Here is a 20,851-nt window from a genome sequence, read left to right on the forward strand (position 1 = left end):
CAGTATTTGACTGCCTTCAATTTGAGAGCTTTACATTGACTTTTAGAAAATGATGTTAGACATTCAAAATGGATTAAGAAATTTACAATATCTTGATACCAATTTGAAGAAAGAAATTTCTCATCAATGTGTAAAGGGACGATCTGATCTGAAGGTAAAGGTTCTTGTGGATTATTTTCTTCTGCAAGAACATAAGGTTCTTGTGGATTCTTCCCTTCTGCAAGAACAGAAGGTTCTTGTGGATTCTTCCCTTCTGCAAGAACAAAAGGTTCTTGTGGATTCTTCTTATCTAAACTTTGAGAAGGTTCTTGTGGATTCTTCCCTTGTATTTCCAAAACAGAGTTGGTGCCAAGCACTTTACAGTTTGATTAAAATAGAAGCTTAGCTAATCCTTGACCCTTGATTAGCTTTGTAGTTTTGATAGTTAGATCAAACTCCATTATTTGAGTGATCCATCTACCTCTCTTCCCATCAGTGTTAGGTTGGGTTAAAACAATCTTCACAACATTGTTAGGAACATAAGCGGTAATAGGTGAATGTAGGACATACATCCTGAATGATTTGAGGGCTTGTATAAGGGTATAGGCTTGGTTTTCAATTTTTTCATACTTAATCTCGACATCTGCCATAACCTTACTGAAAAAGGCTATAGGTTGGTCATGGTAATCTAAATTATTTTGTAATAAAATAGTAGCAAGGTTGTTTCAGAGGCAAAGGAAAATATACTGAATGGCTTGGTATAATCAGGACTAGCCAAGGTTGGAGCTTCAGAGATAGCTTTCTTGATTTGGTCAAATGCATACCTAGAAGAGACAGTCCATTTAACTTCATGATCCTTTCGAAGCATATCAGTTATGTCTTTCACAATTTCAGCATAATTTGGGATGAACCTCCTTAAAAAATTAATCTTTCCTAGAAAAGCTTGGATCTCCTTCTTATTTCTAGGTAATGACAATGTTTTTATTGCAAAAACATGTTTGGGATCAATCACCACTCCTTATTTTGAGATTATATGGCCTAGCATCTTTCCTTCTTTGATAGCAAAAAGAGACTTTTTAGGATTGAGGGATATTCCAAATTTCCTACACCTGTCAAAAACCTTCATCAAGTGCTTTAGATGTTTCTGATTAGAATTAGAAAAAACAGTTATGTCATCAAGATAAATGACTACAAATTTGTTTACCTGTCCCACAAAATCTATGTCCATAGCTCTTTGAAAAGTTGCTCCAGCATTGGACAAGCCAAAGGGAATTCTAGAGTACATAAATGTACCCCAGGGTGTAGTAAAAGTTGTCTTCTCTCTATCTGCTGGATCAACATTTATCTGATTGTAACCTAAAAAACCATCAAGCATGGAAAGTCTTTGTGCTCCTGAAACCATCTGAAGTAACTGATCCATTTTGGGTAAAGGATAGTTATCTTTTAATGATGATTTGTTCAAATTTCTAAAGTCCACACAAAGTCTAATTTCTCCATTCTTCTTTCTAACAAGAACTAAATTAGCAACCCAATTAGAATATCTAAGAGGGAGAATAATTTTGGCATCTAATGTTTTCTTAATTTCCTTTTCTACAGCTGGTATAAGTGTTGGATTAATCCTTCTAAGTTTCTGTTTACAAGGTTTTGCTTATGGTTTTAAAGGAATCTTATGTTGTATGAGTGATATATCATAAGTTTTCAGATCAGCATAGGTCCATGCAAAAACATCCTTGTATTTTTCAAATAACTTAAGGTATTGAGCTTTAATTCCAAGATCTAAGGATGCATAGATTTTGAGGCTCCTAATATCATCATTTGTTCCAATGTTTACCTCCTCTATGTCATCTTGTGGAGAGATTGACTGTGGGTTTCTAAGGACATCATTTTGATCAAACAATTTCTCTAAAGGAATGAGACCTTTGGGAATAAAATTGTTAGACAATTGAATGATATCATGATTGGAAATTTTTGAGTTGAAATCTGAATTATCATTTTCATTTGAATTCTCAATTGTTTCTGTTGTATTTTCATCAATTTGTAGAACTGAAAATTCATCTATAACCTACAGAAAAGATTTTAACTGTTCATCATCTTCAAATATCTGCCAGTATTTTAGGTTATCTGGGATGGATGGCCTGTATTTGACTTGTATTTGATAGAGCACATTAGTTTGATCAGGGATTTTAAATGAACTAGCAGAAACAGCTAGGGAATTTGCATGAATATTCTAATCCCTTGGGATATAAGTCAAATTAAAATCATTGAAGAAATTTTCAACTGAATCCCAAACCTCATTTCGGTAGGATCTAAGCCTAGGATGTTTTGTTTGGAAAATATTTCTAATATGTTTAATAATGAGCTTTGATTCGGTAAAAACAATTAGGTTTTGTAATTTTAAGCTCTTGGCTAACTGCAGTCCTAAAACGAAAGCTTCATATTCAACTACATTATTTGTAACTTCAAAATCAAGACTGCATGATTGTGTAATGTTTTCTTTTTCTGGTGAGATTAATACTACCCCAACTCTTGCTCCATATTTTGTACAAGGACCATCAAAGAATAACTTCTAGACATCAGTCTTATTTGGTACAGGTCTTTCAATTGCATCTTCAATTTTTGCTTGAGTTTCATGTGTTTGGTTTGAAGAAAGTTGGAAACAACCAAAATCTTGATCAATTGCATATATGGGATGGTTTCTTGGCTGATCTGTTTTGCAAACAGTATGCACAAATCTCACCTCTCTATACACCCTTAGTTTCTCTCCACCATAAACTGTGATAGTGGCATAAGACATGTCAATCTGAAGAGTTGCCCCTAATTTGGCACAGCAAGACCTTGAAAAAAGCATTCTAAATTTGGGAGGGATATCTGTGACAACTATATCTAATACTACACTTTTTACTAGGATTTGGGTGAGAGTGACTACTAAATCCTTTATCAGTCCTAGGCAAGGCACCCTTTTGGAATCAAAGGTATACAAATCATGATAGGATCTAGTTATGTCAAGATTTAAATGATCCATGATAGTTTTTGGAATAAGATTATGTGATGCTCCAGAATCAAGCATACAATTGTATAACATAGAATCATTTGTTTTAAGAGTCACATAGAAAGGGGGTATTATTTCATCTACCATATCTGAGTTAGGACCAAAAACAACTGTTGGTTTTCATCTTGAAGACTAATGATATCACTTTCAACATCAACTGAGGTATTTTGTATCCATTTGGAGACTTGATTTTTATATCCAGGGTTTTTGGAAAGTTCTAAAAGTGGTATAGGGATTTTAACTCTTTCTAACTCCTTTTCAACATTAAATGCAGTTAAAACAATTTTTTCAATTTGAGTAGTATCAGTTGACTGATTTAATGGTCGAATAATAGTTGTTTGAGTTTCAACAGCTTTGGTTCGAGGTTCAATTTTTGGAGTTTCCTTAGGGGGTCTTCGAGGACCAAGTCTAGGCCTAAGATCATATCTTTTGTTTAGCTATGAAATTAGGAACTTAGAGAAGGCATGGTATTTGAAAGCTTGTGAGGAGTCTTGATCTTGTTGAACCTACTTTTGTTGAGAGAGAGGAATGATAGTAGTCTGACCTAAAGAGGTATCCATATTATTAATATATTCAGCTATAGTCATAGTATTCTCATCAGGCTGTTGATCATCTATCAATAAAGGAGTTGGAACCTGTTGATCATTACTAGGCCTTTGAAGAATTTGTAATGGTGGATTTATTTTGTATTGACCTTGATTTTGATTTTGGGGTCGAGTGACCATTTGTTGAACTGTTCTAGGTTGAGTCTCAATCTTGGAAATTCTATTGGACATATTTCTAAGAAGGGAAGTTATTTCATCTATTTTAGAGTCTTCTGTTTTAGTCTTAGAGGAAGTTGAGGCTTCTTGACTTGATTTAAGTTTTCTTTGTGCTTTTTCCTCTTTAGCCTTTAAAGTGGCTAAGGCAGACCTATTTTCTTCCACCTCTATAACATTACTTTGCATGTCTTCAAGAGTCCTTGAAGTTATTTCTCTTAACATCACAACAAAGTCATCTTCAAAATCTTTTGAAAACCTAGATTTAGCTGCTGCTATAGGTGCTTTGCAATCAGGGGGCATCCTATGATAAAGTTTGTTAAACCTTTTGATAAAATTAGAAACAGGTTCACCAAAGTTTCTTTTAAGTTCTTCAAACTCAGTCAAAAAGTAAAGAGCATCTTTTTCCCCCCCATTGATTTTTGAATATATTTGTTAATTATTCCCATTTTCTAATGGAATTTGCAGATAACTGCCTAAACCAAGTCCACGTTTCCCTCAAGGGACTGAACAAACAACCTCATGTAAACATTTTCTTGTTCTATGTTCATGTTATTTGCAAAGTCTAGAAAGGCTTGAAGGTGATCCTCAGCTGAGGGACCAGTTTCTCCATTGTATCTAGGAAGGTGCTTTAAATATCCATTAGGGAAAGCATCAAGGACTAGAGGTAAAACTAAAGCTGCATATATTTCCTGTACAATGGGTTGAAATGCCATAGTAGAGGATGATGAATGAGACGTTTATGAAGATTATGATAAGGAAGAGGGAGATGGTGAAAGAGGGGGATAATTACTATGTGGGGGTGAATAATGAGGGGATAAACAAGGTGGAGACTTCCTGAATGATTTTAAAGGAGTTTTAATAACCAACTTGTGGACCTGAGAATGAATATCTTCTTCAGTTTCAAAGAGTGGATTTGAATATATAGCAAAGGTCCCTTCAGGTTGTTTAGAAGTAGAAGATTCTGGTGGTTCATAAGTGGAATGAAATGAATAAGTGGTAGGGGATATAAAGTCTGTAGGTTTGTATTCAGGTAGATGAACACCTAGGTTAGACTCAGATTTAGGTGATCCTGATGGAAGTGGGGGTTCTGGATGAGATTCAAGTGAATGAATAAGGAAAGCTGATTTGAAATCAACTCCTCTATCCAAGATTTCAACAACCCTAGGTGATAGGTGAGTGTACTCTGGATTGGATGGAATGTTACTATAGGGATCAAATTGTAATATATCTTTAGATATATTACAATAGTAAAGTATGATATATATATATATATATATATATATATATATATATATATATATATATATATTTCATCCAAAGTTTAGCAACCCTAGGTGATAGGTGAGTGGAAAATTTTGTTCACTATGTCCATAATCATTACATAATGAGAAAATTGGATCAAACTTGGTCAAAGGATCAAAGGAGTTATAAGTCTTGACTTGTCCCTGCTCTTGAGACCACGTGGTTTGCTTGTTTGATCCTTCAATCTTGGTGTTGTATTCTTATGAGCCATGCAATGTTTAGCTTGATGACCAAATTTTTTACAATAATAACAATGTCCAAAAAAGATAGTTTGGTACCTATTGTAATAGCCACGATTTGAATCAACATTATTCCTTGGAGTTACTCTTTCTTCATTATTTGGATTTGAGATGGGCCTTTGATGAGATGATTTTTCTTCTTTTGGATTGCTGGAAAGTATGTCGACATAACTTATTGCATTATCCTTAGTACTTGATGATTCTCCTTTAAAACCAATCCCCGATTTGTCATATTGAGGTTTTTGAGAATTAAGGATATTGTCAATTGTTTGGGAGCTTTCCCAACTCTTTTTGACTTGCTACAATTCCTTCCTCGGAGATACTATTTCAACTTCACGATTTTCATAGATTTCTTCCTTTTTCTTTTAGCTTATTTTTCAAGAGGTCTTCCCTTCTTTTTGCTTCCTCCTTTTCTACCTTGAGAGAAATGATTTTATTTGGTAATTTCTCATTTTCTTCAATGGAACTCATTAAAAATTCATTTACATTTCCTTCTAGTCCTAAGTCATCATCATTTTTGAATGCCATGAATAATACTTATTGGATTCCAGCATAGTTATTTCCTTCATTTGATTTATCATTACCTCCTTTGCGATGAGGGAAATTTTTAGTTGATTTCTTTTTTATGACTAAAAATTCATCTTCATCAGACTCATCTTTCTTAGAGAATAAATTATTCTTATTAAACCCTTTCTTTTTGTATACCATCCTTTTAGAATCTTCCTCATCATCACTATCATGTTTATGAGGACATTTTGCAACATAATGACCTATTCTTCCACAATTGAAACAAATAAGAGGGTACTTACCTTTTAACTTGGATCCTTTCTTGAGTCTCTGTACAAATTGTTCTAATTCGGTTTCATCATCAGAGTCATCACTACTGGTATTCCATCCTTTCTTCCTCTTGTTGATTTTGAGGCTTTGAATGCTACTTCTTTGGAATTTGAGATTCCTTTCCTCATTTCATAGGCAGTGAGAATTCCATGAATTTCATCCATATTGAGGGTGTCTAGATCCTTCATTTCTTCTATAGCACTTACTTTGGAGTCAAATTTGTCAGGAAGAGATCTCAAAACTTTTTGAACAACCGTACTTTCTTCGACTTTTTCTCCTAACCCTTTAAGGGAGTTGACAACTTCAGTCACACAAAGAAGGTATGATGCAATATATCCTTTTTCATCCATTTTAAGACTTTCGGATTGTCTTCTATGAGTTTGAAGCTTTGCCTTTTAAATTTATAATCCCCATCATAGAATGCAATCAGCTTGTCCCATACTTCTTTGGCCAAGTCACAATTCATGACTTTTGTAAATTTAGAATCAATGATTCCACTAGTGATGGAATTTAAGGCTTTGGCATTTGCAATGTAAGATTTCCTTTCATCTTGATCAGTTGGAAGAGTGGAAGGAGAAGTGTACCCATTCAAAGCAGAATGCCAAACTTGAGGTCCAAGGGACATTAAATAGTAGGACATTCTTTTTTTCAAAAAACCAAAATTTGTGCCATTGAACAAAGGAAGCCTTCTTGACACTTCTTGATTTTTCATTGTGACTAAGAATCCTTCTTCGAGTTGTTAGGTTGATTATGAAGAAGCTCGCGCTGATACCAATTGTTGGAAATACTAAGAGGGGAGTGAATCAATATTTATTTTCAATTGTTATTATGTCTAGTTAGATTCTTCACAATTAAAATCAGAGAAATGAATAATATTATTATAGAAAAAACCTTTTATCAAATGAAGAATTACAATAAGATGTGAGGGTTCCAACCATTAAGAAATTTAGGCACCATCCTATTTCCAAGCACAAACTTGGACTTAATGAGGATCCGACCTCTAGGACTTCGACCCTATCTTCGCCAAGGCACCAACCTTGTGTTTATGGGCACCTACCCAAAGGACACCAATCCTTCTTTGTTGTTTTACTAAAGTTGTTAGTTCAATGATGCTTTATTTCACCAACCATAACACATCATCTTTAATTATTTATCAATACTACACCAATTGCACTGGAGACAATCCTGTATAAGTCTTAATCCAGAATACTATACATCTGAGTTCTATATATAACCATCAGTTTGTATATAAAGAGTTGCCCAAAACAGAAATGTAGACACAATGCTTGTGTACAGGCAACACAGTCTGAGAATATAGATAAGCATATGTGGTAAGATATAAAGCCTTGGCTGAGACATAATTCCATTCCTTTTATTGTAGAAGTCAAGAGACAGTCCTGCAGTGGGCTTGAGAATCAATCCTGTAATGAGGTCGACAAATAGTCCGTAGACAATGTTATACTCCTATACCAATAGGTGTCATATTTCATGATTGACTTGTTGAGCTCTGTAATATGTTCATTCCTTTCCTTGTTGCAAAGGTTTTCCATATTATCAAAAATAAAAAAATGTAAAAAATGTAAAGAGGGTATGCCTAAAAAGAAAAATCAAAGGGTAAAACGAATAAAATGGTCAAAAAAGTGAAATAAATGAACCCCAAACAAAGAAAGACCAGTAAAGTGTGTAAGTCCAAAATGCCACTACTTTTTCATTTTCTATAATAATCTGATTGTGTGCGGCTTGTTGGTTATGCCACAAGTGATGAATGGCCAAACAGCTTAATTTTGGCTAGTTCATATTTGAATTTCCTATTTTAGAGATAGAGAATAAAATCTGACCAAGTTTAATCTTTGTAGATAATTAGATAGGTAGAGTATATAAAAAGGAGCTCAACAATTTAATCTGAGCCCTTGGATGTGATAAGTGCAGACATAGGTAGGCTTACCATGAAAAGAAAAGGAAAATTGATACGGGTTTGCCAGTCTAAGTGCACCCAAATAAAGAAGGAAAAAATGCTAGGTTAAAGTATGCATGGTAGGTAGATGGTGTTGCAGAATGATACTTGTGATAAATTATGTCTCTAAATGTGTTAATCTTTATCTCTATCACAAGTGCTGGGCACATATTATGCTTGATGCAACTCAAGCAAAATGAGGTTAAATAACTAACTCCCCTTCATATTTTTCCCTAATCATTCACTAATTCCCCCAAAAGTATTAAGATCTGTGCTTAATCTCACCCATCAAATCATTCATTTCACTTCATGAAGTTTCTCTTAAGTAAATCCCTATTTTACTTAGGAAATGCATAATATCGCTTGAAAAACCCCTTTTCCCACTTTAGCCTAAGTTTTAAATGTAAATTCCTAACATTATAACTTAGCGCTTTCATTTTCATAATTCATATTAATTGTTAACATATATTATATAAATCCCGAAAACATTTACCCATCCCGTATTATATAATTATATTAAAAAACCCCGAATATTATTTATCCCCACCCTGGTCGCATACAACCCTAAACGCTGTTTAAATAGGAATTAACGATTTCATTGGAAATTCATTAAAAACCTTCCCGCCATGCACCATGGGATTAATTAACCATTTGGGTTAATTAATAACCATCCCCGACCAATCAAAATAACCCCGATGCAATTAAAACATGTTATATCATACCGGGCCCGCCACAGTTAACTCTCCGCCATCTCCAACGCCCGTCCGCCGTTTGATCATTCCATTCTCATCCGATGGTGGAAAACAATATCGCGACCCCCCTTACCTCTGCCCGTTAACTCGCGATCACCCGATGGTTTTGCGCCGTACTCTACCACACATCGCCTGTTCAACTTGCTCGCTCGCCCTCTGCTCAATACCACTTAGCCCCAAAAGCGGTGCGGGCAAAAACCGCTTACCGCCCTTTGCTGACGTCATTTGTCCTTTGCTGACGTCATCTGCCGTACAGCTTACGTCATCCTCCCAATTAAATGAAAAAGACCCGCCAGCCTTCGTTTTGTCAAAAAAAGGGTAAAAGGCCATTTTTGCTGTAATTCTCTCCACCCCGTGCTCTCCTACAAACAATGACCTGCTTCAGTTACAAACAGGGACCCGACCACAAAGACACCAGCACCAAGCCCGCAGCTTGTCAGCCAACCCACATTTGTATTGTTTTCCTCTTCAACGCAGAAAGCACAAATTGACAGAGATGAACAGGGTAAACATGGTCAAAGTGTATCAGATCAAAACAGGTCAAAGAGTATCAGATCAGGGTTAAAGAGTATCAGTTAAGACAGATAGCCAGCGCAGAGCTACTGAAGAAAGCAACTGCAAGCCGAATCCTAGAGCCTTCCTCCAGCACATTCAACAAAAACCGGACCAGCACACCATCAATTTATCTTTTTCCATTTTCAAGACTAGCTATTTCTATTTTGTTGTAAAACTATTCTTAGTCATCCTAGATATTATCTCACTCTGTTATGAGATATTTTGTTGTATAATTTTTGCATAAATACCCCTTCCATTGAAGTATTGGAGGTGGAATTCCTATACTCGGCTGTAATATTGATTTTTTGGAATAAATAGCTATTGGAATCAACTGTTGCATGGCCTACTGGATGAAGAATTGAACCAGAGGACTTGTCATAGACTTCTTGAATCAACCACCGGATCAATAAGTCCTCTATATCTTGTGTTTTAAAGTTTTCTTGTTTATTATATCATCTGTGTTTCACAATATGAATGATAAAGAAAGGATTAATTTCAGAATATGCTTGATTGCACTCTGTTTTCAGTCATTATTGTTCTCTGTGTTTTTCTTCAGAATTAGGGTAAGCAGTGAAATCTTAATTGCTCCTGTTTCCTAATTCTTTCATGTTGATTATTTGTTAAAGAATACTTCACTGCTTCTTATCAGTAATCATCCAATTTCCCTCTTTAAATAGGTTGAAGGACCCTTAACTGCCCTTCACCCAATTTGAGCCCATTCCATCTGTTTCAAGTCTTTATTTGTTCCTTGTTTGACTACCTTTCTTTGTGAAACCATCCTCTATTAAGAAACCAAATCCAGAAAGCAATCTTCTTTGACTCCATTAGCCCAATGGACTGAAGTACTCTGTCTTACCTCTCTGTTCTATTGAATCTCACCACCCAAACTCAAACAAAACCCTTGAACTTCATAACTAGCCTAATACCTTTAAAAACAAAGCTAAATCATAAAGAGAGAGCCCTCTCTGGATACAAATTGGCTAGATTTTGTATCCAAAAGATTGGTTAGTGGTTACCTCAGCCTCCTTTCCCTTTCTTACAATTTTTGGGAAAACTTGAGTGACAACAGACAATCCTACAGTGAATCTAAGGTGCAGTCCTGTAGTGATGCGGTCTTTTTGTCACATGTCAGAAGATTATTTATAAATTTTTACCCATACATACTTAGTCTTTAAAGCTTCCTCGATGGTTTAGTTCACGAGATGTGAACTGCTATGTTCCGTTCCTGTAATTTTTTCTTAAAATCATCGATGAACTGAATGAGATCATGCCATATATATATATATATATATACACACACTTATTTGTTAGTTTTGAACAGTCACGTCCGAATTGGTGGAGCCGACCAGTCACGTCTTTTTGAATTTAGATGGCCAACAGAATAGTTTGAGTTGATTTAAAAAAAATATTACCAAGACAACAAGCCTTTCACATATTTTAATATCAATACGATTTGCCATCACTATCACATTGTGTGTATTAACCCAATTCAAAAACATAGTAGTTAACTTCCCATGCCACTTTCGTTGATTGTTTTGGAGTGAATCAACGCAGATTTTATCATGATGTGGTGACCATCGAGGAGTGAATCCAAATGAGTGTGTATTGCATGGGGACTGTCGTATGGGTTTATTGGGACCACATGTATGAAATGAATGTCATATAAATATAATATATAATGGTTTTTTTTTACATGCCTTTTTTATTTATTCATGTCTTTATAACCCATCAACACTCTTTCATTAGTGTACCCTTTTATTAATATGATTTAAGGTTAGGGTTCTAGGTTTGTAGCATATTAGGGTTTTCATTAAGGTTTTATTAATAAAGGCTAGGCTTTCCTCATTTTTAATCATACTAGGGTTTCTTATTTTAGGTCTTTGGATGTAGGTATCCCTTGTAGGGTGTGCACATAGGATTAGAGCTTAGTAAAGCTAGGGTTAGGGTTATGAATCACAATAATATTTTCCATCTCAATAATGCCATATTATCATCAATGACAACCTTGATTAACACCACATGACCATAAATTGGGCTGAACCAAATCTTTCTTTTAGCCAATCACCCCTCTCCCATATTCCAAGCATGAATGTGGGACTCACAACAAAACCAATCAAGGCTTCCTCAGGCTTTACCATATATCCACAAGGGATTCCTAGGCCTGAAACCTTCATTAATACAACCAGGCTTTACCACAATCCCACCAGATCACTAGGCCCTAAACAAGCATGGATGCCTCCGAATCTCTCCATATAAACCGTGAGGAATTTGTCTGTCTCCACCTCTAGGATTTATCATATATCCTTCCATTCACCATTCGAGAATTCCTAAGCCCAGTGAGGCTCCACCCTCTATGATTTAACGTATATCCCGTCATTCACCGGTCGATGATTCCTAGGCCTATCGAGGGCATACATAATAAGGCTTTACCACAATCCCACCTTGACCGGTCCAGGGATTCCCAGGCCTTGTGTTTCTCCCTTGAGACCACCCCACTCAACTTTGAATCCATCTGACAATCCAACTCAACAAAAACAAGAGAACCTCATCACACCATGACTATCCAAAAATGGAAAGGCAAGGCCGGAAACCACTGTCAAACCTGGAAAAACCCATGCCAAAGATAACAAGAGAAAAAAAAACACACATGCATGTGCCATGCATGCCAAGAATAGTAATGAAATCATACATGCAACTCGATATCTGCAAGTAATCTTAATGTATTCGCTTGAATCTCACTTTTCCTTGCTTGATCCTTGCTTCCTCTTTCTTTATTGTTCTTCCTTTTCCTTCTTTTCCTCCAATGCTAGAATGCTCCAATAATACTCTAAGTGTCCAAGAGTATGAGAGAGAGAGAATAGAGAGAGAGCTCCAAAACTAAACTGACAAAAGGTTGTGAACTGATCCTCATAAGCCTTTTTATTAATGAGGCCTCTATTTCCTTTAATTTCCATTATTTTTCTTCATTTTCCGCCTCACATGTAACCTGTGACCATTCACCTTCCTTTTCTCCTAATTTCCATTATTTTCATAAATAAAATGCTAATTATTGTTTTTTCCTTTCCAAAATGTTTTCCTTTTCCTTTGCTTATTTCCTTAGCCATAATAAACCAAATGAACACCCATACTAAGATGTTTTTCCCAATATTCAACTTGGAATAGGTGTCCCATGACCTTGGTTATTATTTTTCCTTTATTAACTTTATTACATGGAATTTTGAGTAGGGATGTTACAATTATTGCACTAAGAAGTACTCTACAATGTTTTTTTTTTGTAAGCTTAGGTGGGACCTTCTCATTTTCGAGTTTTTACATGTCCGTTATTTCCAGGGTAGCACAAGAATCGAACCCAAGATCTCCGGTTCTGTGAGACTTCATTTCCACGGCCATTGCCACTTGAGCTACCCCATGCGGACAGAAGTACTCTACAATGTTGAAAATAGCAACAAGAAATGATAAAAATAGAATCCAGAATATTCCAATTTTAATTTGTCCTAGAATTAAAATTGTGAATTAAAATTCGAATTTAGTCTCACCAGCTACTTGGAAATAATTAATTAATTCATTATGGATTAATTAGTTGGAGAAATTCAAGTTAGAAGTCTTTCTGAAGTCACACAACAATTATCCCCTAAATTAAGGAGATTATCCCTTAATTAAGGAGATAAGATTGAGTTATATTTGAGTTGTAATTAGTTAGCTCGGTTTACTGAGTTAAGTCCAGTTAAATTAGTTCCAAACTGTTTGAGGAACTAATTGTGAGTTATCAGTCAGTTGATGCATGCATGCACTCAACCAGTGTACTTGATCTGGATTTAAACAGGAACGTAAAAAATTACAAAGATAACCATAAACACAAAGATGCAATGGAAATAATACTTCATTTCATTAATGTAAAACACTGAAATATGCTTACAAACAGAAATGGAAATAAACCAGCTAGGGTAACGGTAGCTTATCTCTGAGAAGAGATGTGGCGGCTACATGCCTTTGAACTACCTTACAATGAGGCTCAAGGGCCTTTTCATTATTGAACAATAAGAGAAAACCCTAAACAACCAAAACCCTAACCCAAGGAGATGTAACACTAAGAGTTTATGGGCCCCGTTGGGTTGAGTTGGACAACCAACTTCCCAGGGTCGCGACTTGGTCATATTATCTCTGTTTGATGCACATGATAGCTCGTTGGAAAGATCTCTCCGAGGACTATGATGAAAAAGACAATTTTAGACAGAAAATCACTCGCGTTAGATTTCCAAAAAATGTTGTTTAGGGCCTCAAAACAGCTCTGGAAGTTTAGGACCTGAAAAACTGCTAAAAATAGTAAACTGTGCTACAATTAAGGAAACTGAAAAACTAAAAGAAGCAATGGTGGGGGTCCAAGTGGAATTGGCGGGTGGCCACCAATATCCACATGGATCAGTACTCCAGATAACTGAAGATTCCCTCATTAGGAACTCATGCATGTATCTTCAGAGAAAGACCCAGTTGAGATTAAAGACAAGGACAATGTACTATCAGTTGCATGTGTTTTCCTATAAAGGAATCTCATGCATGCAATCAAGGGAAGGTTCCTTGAGGATTGTGTAGTTCTAACAGTGTGTTAGAGCAGTGTGTAAGAGCAGTGTTCCACTGGGTGAAGGAGATCATCGCAGAGGAACTGCACAAGGAAATAGGAGCTTGGATGGCAAAGGAGAAGGCTTGTGAGAAGCTTTGATTTCCTGTGAGAATCTAGGAGGATTGTACTGAGAGTTGGCTAGCTGTGAGAGCTAAGGCTTTGTATAATTCTGATGTATTTCCACCTTGTATGATAATACAGACAGTGGGGCTTTTAGCTGAGGCTTTCCCATGAGTATTTTATGTGTTTCATGTGCATTGATTCTTCTTCTTCTGGTTATATGTGTTCAGCTCGATCTTGCTCAATCTTTAAGCTTCCTTAAATTGATAGTAGAAGTAGATTATGGTATTTTGCTTTGGTACATTGCATTATCGGGTTAATCCACAGTCAGATTTTCTACATGGTCTTAAACGAGATTTGTAGAGAATTTGCAGAATTTCTACATGGTATCAGAGCTAGTTGATCTATAGAGAAATTTATACATGGTATCAGAGCCAAGTTTATTGGAGAAAATTTTATCAGAGTTGTGAATAGTATACGAAGAAGAGAATTCAAAGTTTGAAGTTCGGGGTTGCAGGTGCAAATCGAATTCTTATCATACTTCAAGGTTGGCCAATGGCGTTCTATGGCTTGAGACTTAAGTATGCCTTGGAAGGTAGCTCGAATTACATAGCATGGAAAGATCGCATGGAGGCTATATTAGAAGACAACGGCTTGAAGGATTTCATTGATCAAGAAATCCCAAAGCCAGGTTCAACTAATGCACAAGAGTTGGTTGAGTGGAAGAAGTGTGTGGCGAGGGCGAGACAGATCATCCTTGAGGGAGTTCGAGACCATATTGTCTCGAGTCTCCATGGGAAGGATACTCCATATTCAATGTGGAAGACATTGAAGGACCTCTACCAAAATAGTAGCGACTAGAGGAAATTGGCGCTCAAGGATAAGCTTCGAAGAATCAAGATGGAGAATGGCGATACTATTTCCACATATCTGAACAAGATCACCACTTGTAGAGATGAGCTTGGTAGTGTGGGAATAACTACTGCCGATGATGATATGGTGAGCCTCGCTCTCCTTGGCCTTCCAAAGAGCTGGAATAGCTACCAGGACTCTGTGAATGGAAGGGAGAAACTACTGGATTGGGAACGATTGTGGTCGGATCTAATGTCGAACGAGATCAGGAGGAGCACTCGAGATGGTTCTTCATCCAAGGATGATGATGAAGAAAATATAGCCTTAGCGAGTAAGGTAAGGAAAGGGAAGGGGAAGGATTCCCATTCCAAATCGAATTCTTCTCATGGAGGGAAGAAGGGTGACAAGTCTAAAGTGAGATGCTTTAATTGTCACGAGATGGAATATTATGCAACTAATTGCCCATCGAAGAAGTCCAAGAAGGGATCCTCGGAAGGACCAGAAGGTGAGGCATTAGCCTCTCAGTTCAAAATGGACATTACCCTCATCGCATGCATGGTGTCATCGATGATGGGTTGTGTTTGGTATCTTGACAGTGGAGCCTCATTCCACATGACCGGCGATAAAAGTTTATTTAGTGCCTTGGAGGAGAAAGACCTCAAGATGCACATAGAGATGGGTGACAACGAAAGGTATAGTGTTTCAGGAGTGGGCACAGTTGCTTTTCAGAGGGAGCATGGAGCTCCTATCACCTTGACAGATGTGAAGTATGTGCCTGGACTGAAGAACTTGGTATCGGTCGCGATGTTGGAGGAAAAAGGCTATGATGTTGTCTTACATAAATGAAAGGCGTTCCTTAGACACATCACCACGAGACAAGTGAAACAAATTGGTTCATGAGTTAAGAACTTGTATGCTCTTGAGGTTCAAGATGCATGCAAAGCCTTGAGGAGCAAGGCAAATGTTAGAGACTTGGTGGTTGAGAGGGAGAGTAAATTACCTCTCAACATTTAGCCCCAGAAGAAGTCCCAGATAATTGTGGAGGAGCCACAATTGGAGAAGTGGGCAGAGGGATCACATGTAGCCATACCTCTAGGTGTGAGGTGGGGCGATGTGAAGTGATAGTCTCAAGAAGGTTGAAATTGGGTAGGGTCCATTGAGAAGTTTTATCTCATGGATCGTACCTTGCTACGGGAGCCCAAAGTACATAGTAGTGGGAGGAATAAGTGGGATTGGCGTGGTCAGAGATCAAAGTGACAAAGACTAGAGTAGTCAAATACTGAAGAGCATAGAGAAGGATTGACAACAGTGCAGAAAGGTAGAGTCAGCCAAAGCACAAAGTTTTCAGTTGACAGAGGCAATAGCAGTCAAAGACTTTGATGACAGATGCATCATACTGATTTAGGTTGGATGTTTTTTTGTTTCTGGAGTTGCTAGAGCAACAACACTAGAGAGAAGTGTTGCATGCATAACATTCCAAAGGTTCACGATCGAGATCAAGTTGAATTCCTTTCTTGTTGAGAGGGAGTGTTGAAAATAGCAACAAGAAATGATAAAAATAGAATCCAGAATATTCCAATTTTAATTTGTCCTTGAATTAAAATTCGAATTTAGTCTCACCAGCTGCTTGGAAATAATTAATTAATTCATTATGGATTAATTAGTTGGAGAAATTCAAGTTAGAAGCCTTTTTGAATTCATGCAACAGTTATCCCTTAAATTAAGGAGATTATCCCTTAATTAAGGAGATAAAATTGAGTTATATTTGAGTTGTAATTAGTTAGCTCAGTTTACTGAGTTAAGTCCCATTAAATTAGTTCCAAACTATTTGAGGAACTAATTGTGAGTTAATAACTAAAGATTCCCTCATCAGGAACTCATGCATGTCTATTCAGAGAAAGACCCAGTTGAGATTAAAGACAAGGACAATGTACTATTAGTTGCATGTGTTTTCCTATAAAGGAAACTCATGCATGCAGTCAAGGGAAGGTTCCTTGAGGATTGTGCAGTTCTGACAGTGTGTTAGAGAAGTGTGTGAGAGCAGTGTTCCACTGGGTGAAGGAGATCATCCCAGAGGAACTGCGCAAGGAAATAGGAGCTTGGAGGGCAGAGGAGAAGGCTTGTGAGAAGCTTTGATTTCCTGTGAGCATCCAAGAGGATTGTACTAAGAGCTGGCTAGCTGTGAGAGCTAAGGCTTTGTATAATTCTGATGTATTTCCACCTTGTATGATAATACAAATAGTGGGGTTTTTAGTTGAGGCTTTCCCCTGATTATTTTCTGTGTTTCATGTACATTGATTCTTCTTCTTCTGGTTATATGTGTTCAGCTCGATCTTGCTCAATCTTTAAGCTTCCGCAAATTGATAGTAGAAGTGGATTATAGTATTTTTCTTTGGTATATTGCATTATCGGGTTAATCTACAGTCATATTTTCTACATGGTCTTAGAACAAGATTTGTAGAGAATTTGCAGAATTTCTACATGGTATCAAAGCTAGCTGATCTATAGAGAAATTTCTACATACAATTCAGTATGGGGAATGTTGTAGTACTGTAAATGTTCTTTTGTAAACATTTACATGTCAACTCAATTAACATAAATAAAAATAATAAAAAAATACAATGTAATGTGAGACATAAGAAAACACAATATGTATAAATATACAAACAAATCACAAAAATCAGTTGTATGTACTCTTCTTCGCTTAGTTCATTAGATTTGCTTTCTCTTGATTTCTCTTATGTTACTGGATTCATTCAATTTCTAATCTGTCACATACCGCAATAACTAGGTAAGAACTAATGCATATTCTTTTCTTTGTAAATTTCTACACTGTGCAGAGAGACATCTTACTCTGTAAATTTTCAAAATTGTCTCTTTTAAATGCCACGCATGTGAATTTGCTTGGAAAATAAAGTTCCCCCTAACTATTATCAAGTTTCTACCATAAATATTATCGAAATATGTTTTAAAAACCTAGAAAGTGACTAAACAGATCCAACTATGTATTAAAATACTAAACTTTATATTACATCATCTTACCGCACAACATTGTATTCATATAATCATGCAGAATGTGATATTTTGCAGAGGTGCAACAACCTAGAGTTTGCTAAGAATTATGCTTTGGCACAGAGATGCAGCGGTTACCATAGGGTAAAATACATTCTGGACACTATTGAATGTCGGTTACCTAAATCCTATGCAACGATTCAAAATTTGTGTACATACGGGTGTTTTTTAGTTACAAAATAATAACAAATTCACGATGTTTTTGTTAGGTATATATTATGTTTCTACATCCTCGCAACCAGGGTGTGTTTGTTAGGTATTTATTAGGGTTTCTTCATCCAGCTAGGGTTTCTTTCCCAATTTTATAGATTCTCATGCACCTAATTCTTAGTAGTTGATTATGAGGCGCATAAATGCATAAATTATTAAAATCAGATGAGGCAAAGCATCAGTTTTCATATTTTGCTTTTCCCATACATTGTTTGGATAACTGAGTCATTTTTTGTTCTCCCAACTTTCCATTAAAAGTTGTGAAGGTTGTTTTGGGATTGATTGTAAAGCCTCCATGGATCTTTCTCAAACAATTATAATAACCTAAATTTGTTGTGACTTGTCTTTTCATTTTATATGTTTTGCATGGTCTCAAAGAATTATCCAACTCAGTTATTAGGTACTCTACATCCCAATATGACAAATATGTTGTTAAATGTTATGTAATGTAATGTTACATTGACTTGATCAAATTATTTGAAATAAAATTAAAACCAACTTAAATTCATATTAACTTTGGATCTATCTAGCACCGAGAGGGATCAAATCTACTAAGGTGAAAACCTATTTTGAGTGCAAAACTTGAGGATGGTTTGCACCTCAAGAGATTTGATCCCTCTCGACACTTGATAAAGCCAGAATTAAGATAGATCTAGACTCGTTATGTTTGATTTTATGCAGTAATTTTTTATATTTGAAGTTGGCATTTTTTTATAATATTTTAAACAAAATAGAAAGAGGGAATTTGTTAAAATTTTTATATGTTACATAAATTTAATGTTAAAGTCATTTTTTTAATTGATATAAAATTTTAATTAATTTTATGCTTGTTTTTCCCCTAAATATTGTTTATCCGCTAAAAGATTTATGTATTATTATTTTTTTTAATAATTATTTTTTTCATTCTATTCTCTATTTAAATAAAATTTTATTTATGGTAATTTTTATTATAAATTGTAATTACATTATCAAAATTATAACCAATTCTTGAGTTCTCATCCCTCACCTACACAAGCTCTTCAATTTAGTTGTGAAGTATTGGACATATTGTACTTGTTTTTAAATGTAAGGATAAAAACATTTTCTCTAATTATAAGACCATTATGATTAACCTCATTTTAGATAAGCTATATAAAATTATTGTGGAAAAGAAGATTAGCCTACGGCTAGAAAGCCATGGAAAAAGAGCTAAAGGCTAGGCCAAGTTATGAGATATCATTCAATTGAGGACCACCTTGTCACTCTAAGGATCATTGTGGAGGACTATCATAATAATAAAATTAATATCTTGTATTATTTTGTTGACTTTAGAAATTATTTTGACACAATACCAAAGGCAAATCTTTGGAATATGTTGGAAGATATAAAGGTTCCTTTTTAGTTGAAGGTTGGTGTGATAAAGTTGTATAAGAATGTTATCGACAAGTTTATGAACACTATGGGTTGGTTGGGAAGAAATTACTTGCAATATTAGAGTAAAGAAAGGTTGTTCCTTGTCCCCTACCCATTTTGGCATATACATTGACAAGTTAGAAGATCATTTGAAAGAAATAGGATGATTGGAAGAAATTAACTACAATATTAGAGTCAAGAAAAGATGTCCCTCATCCCCTGCCAAAACTCTTGTCGGTATAGTCATCACTCTTATTATTTATACTGTCTTATTCTTTATATTCTCGCTAGTATAGTCATCGCTCTTCTTCTTTACATTGATGGTATTATTCTTGTGATGAGGGGGATCTTGCAAGAAACTAAGAATCCTTTAGGTTTTCTTCTTCACTATAGTGATGACTATTAATGAAAGCCATGATAATTAAATACAACAATATCATCTACGATATTTTTGTATATGAAAGAAACTACTTTGTGAAAGTGTCTTCATATAAATATCTCGGAATTGATATTCAATTGGAATTATGGCATTGATAAAAAATTAAAAGGATGGAAAACTTATTATTGGCTTGAAAACAATTGTAAATTGGCAAATATTTACACATGAGATAAAAAAAACTCCTCTTTGAGACTCTTATTACTCCTATTATTTTATATGGATGCAGATTCAAAAGAATGTTATAACTTATAATCTAAAAAAAAAATACTCCTTGTCTTATCCTCCTCATAAAAGTAAGCATTTTCCCATTGAACATGACTACTACCAAGATTTCTTTAATTCCTTCAAACTCAAGCCAAAACAACATTTTCCTCAAGAGGAGATGGCATAAGGATAACAAGTCTTGGCTAAACCACTGAGGAATAAAGGAAGAGATCATATTGTTGAATAATGATTATATTAAAATTATTATTACATCAAAATTTAAAGAGAAAGATTTTTATTCCATAAAGAGGGGAAAAAATAAATTAATATATTATAAGGAGGTAATCAACCCTAATATTGAAGATCAAAAGTATCTCTATGTCTTGATTAGTGTAAAGAAGAAAATAAGAATTGTTAATATACACAGAAATTCTCATGAGCTCCATAGTGAGAGTGGTTGTTGTTTGATTCCCAAAACATAGGGACAAACCAGTTTTTCACCTTTATGACATTAAATAGGTTGAAAAGGAAAATAGCTTTTTTGTTAAAAGATATACCTAAATTAAATCTCAATTT

The sequence above is a fragment of the Pinus tabuliformis genome, chromosome 4_1 (assembly GCF_031772625.1).
Source record: "Pinus tabuliformis cultivar Carrire ecotype Pingquan chromosome 4_1, CPIR1, whole genome shotgun sequence".
NCBI lineage: Eukaryota > Viridiplantae > Streptophyta > Pinopsida > Pinales > Pinaceae > Pinus > Pinus tabuliformis.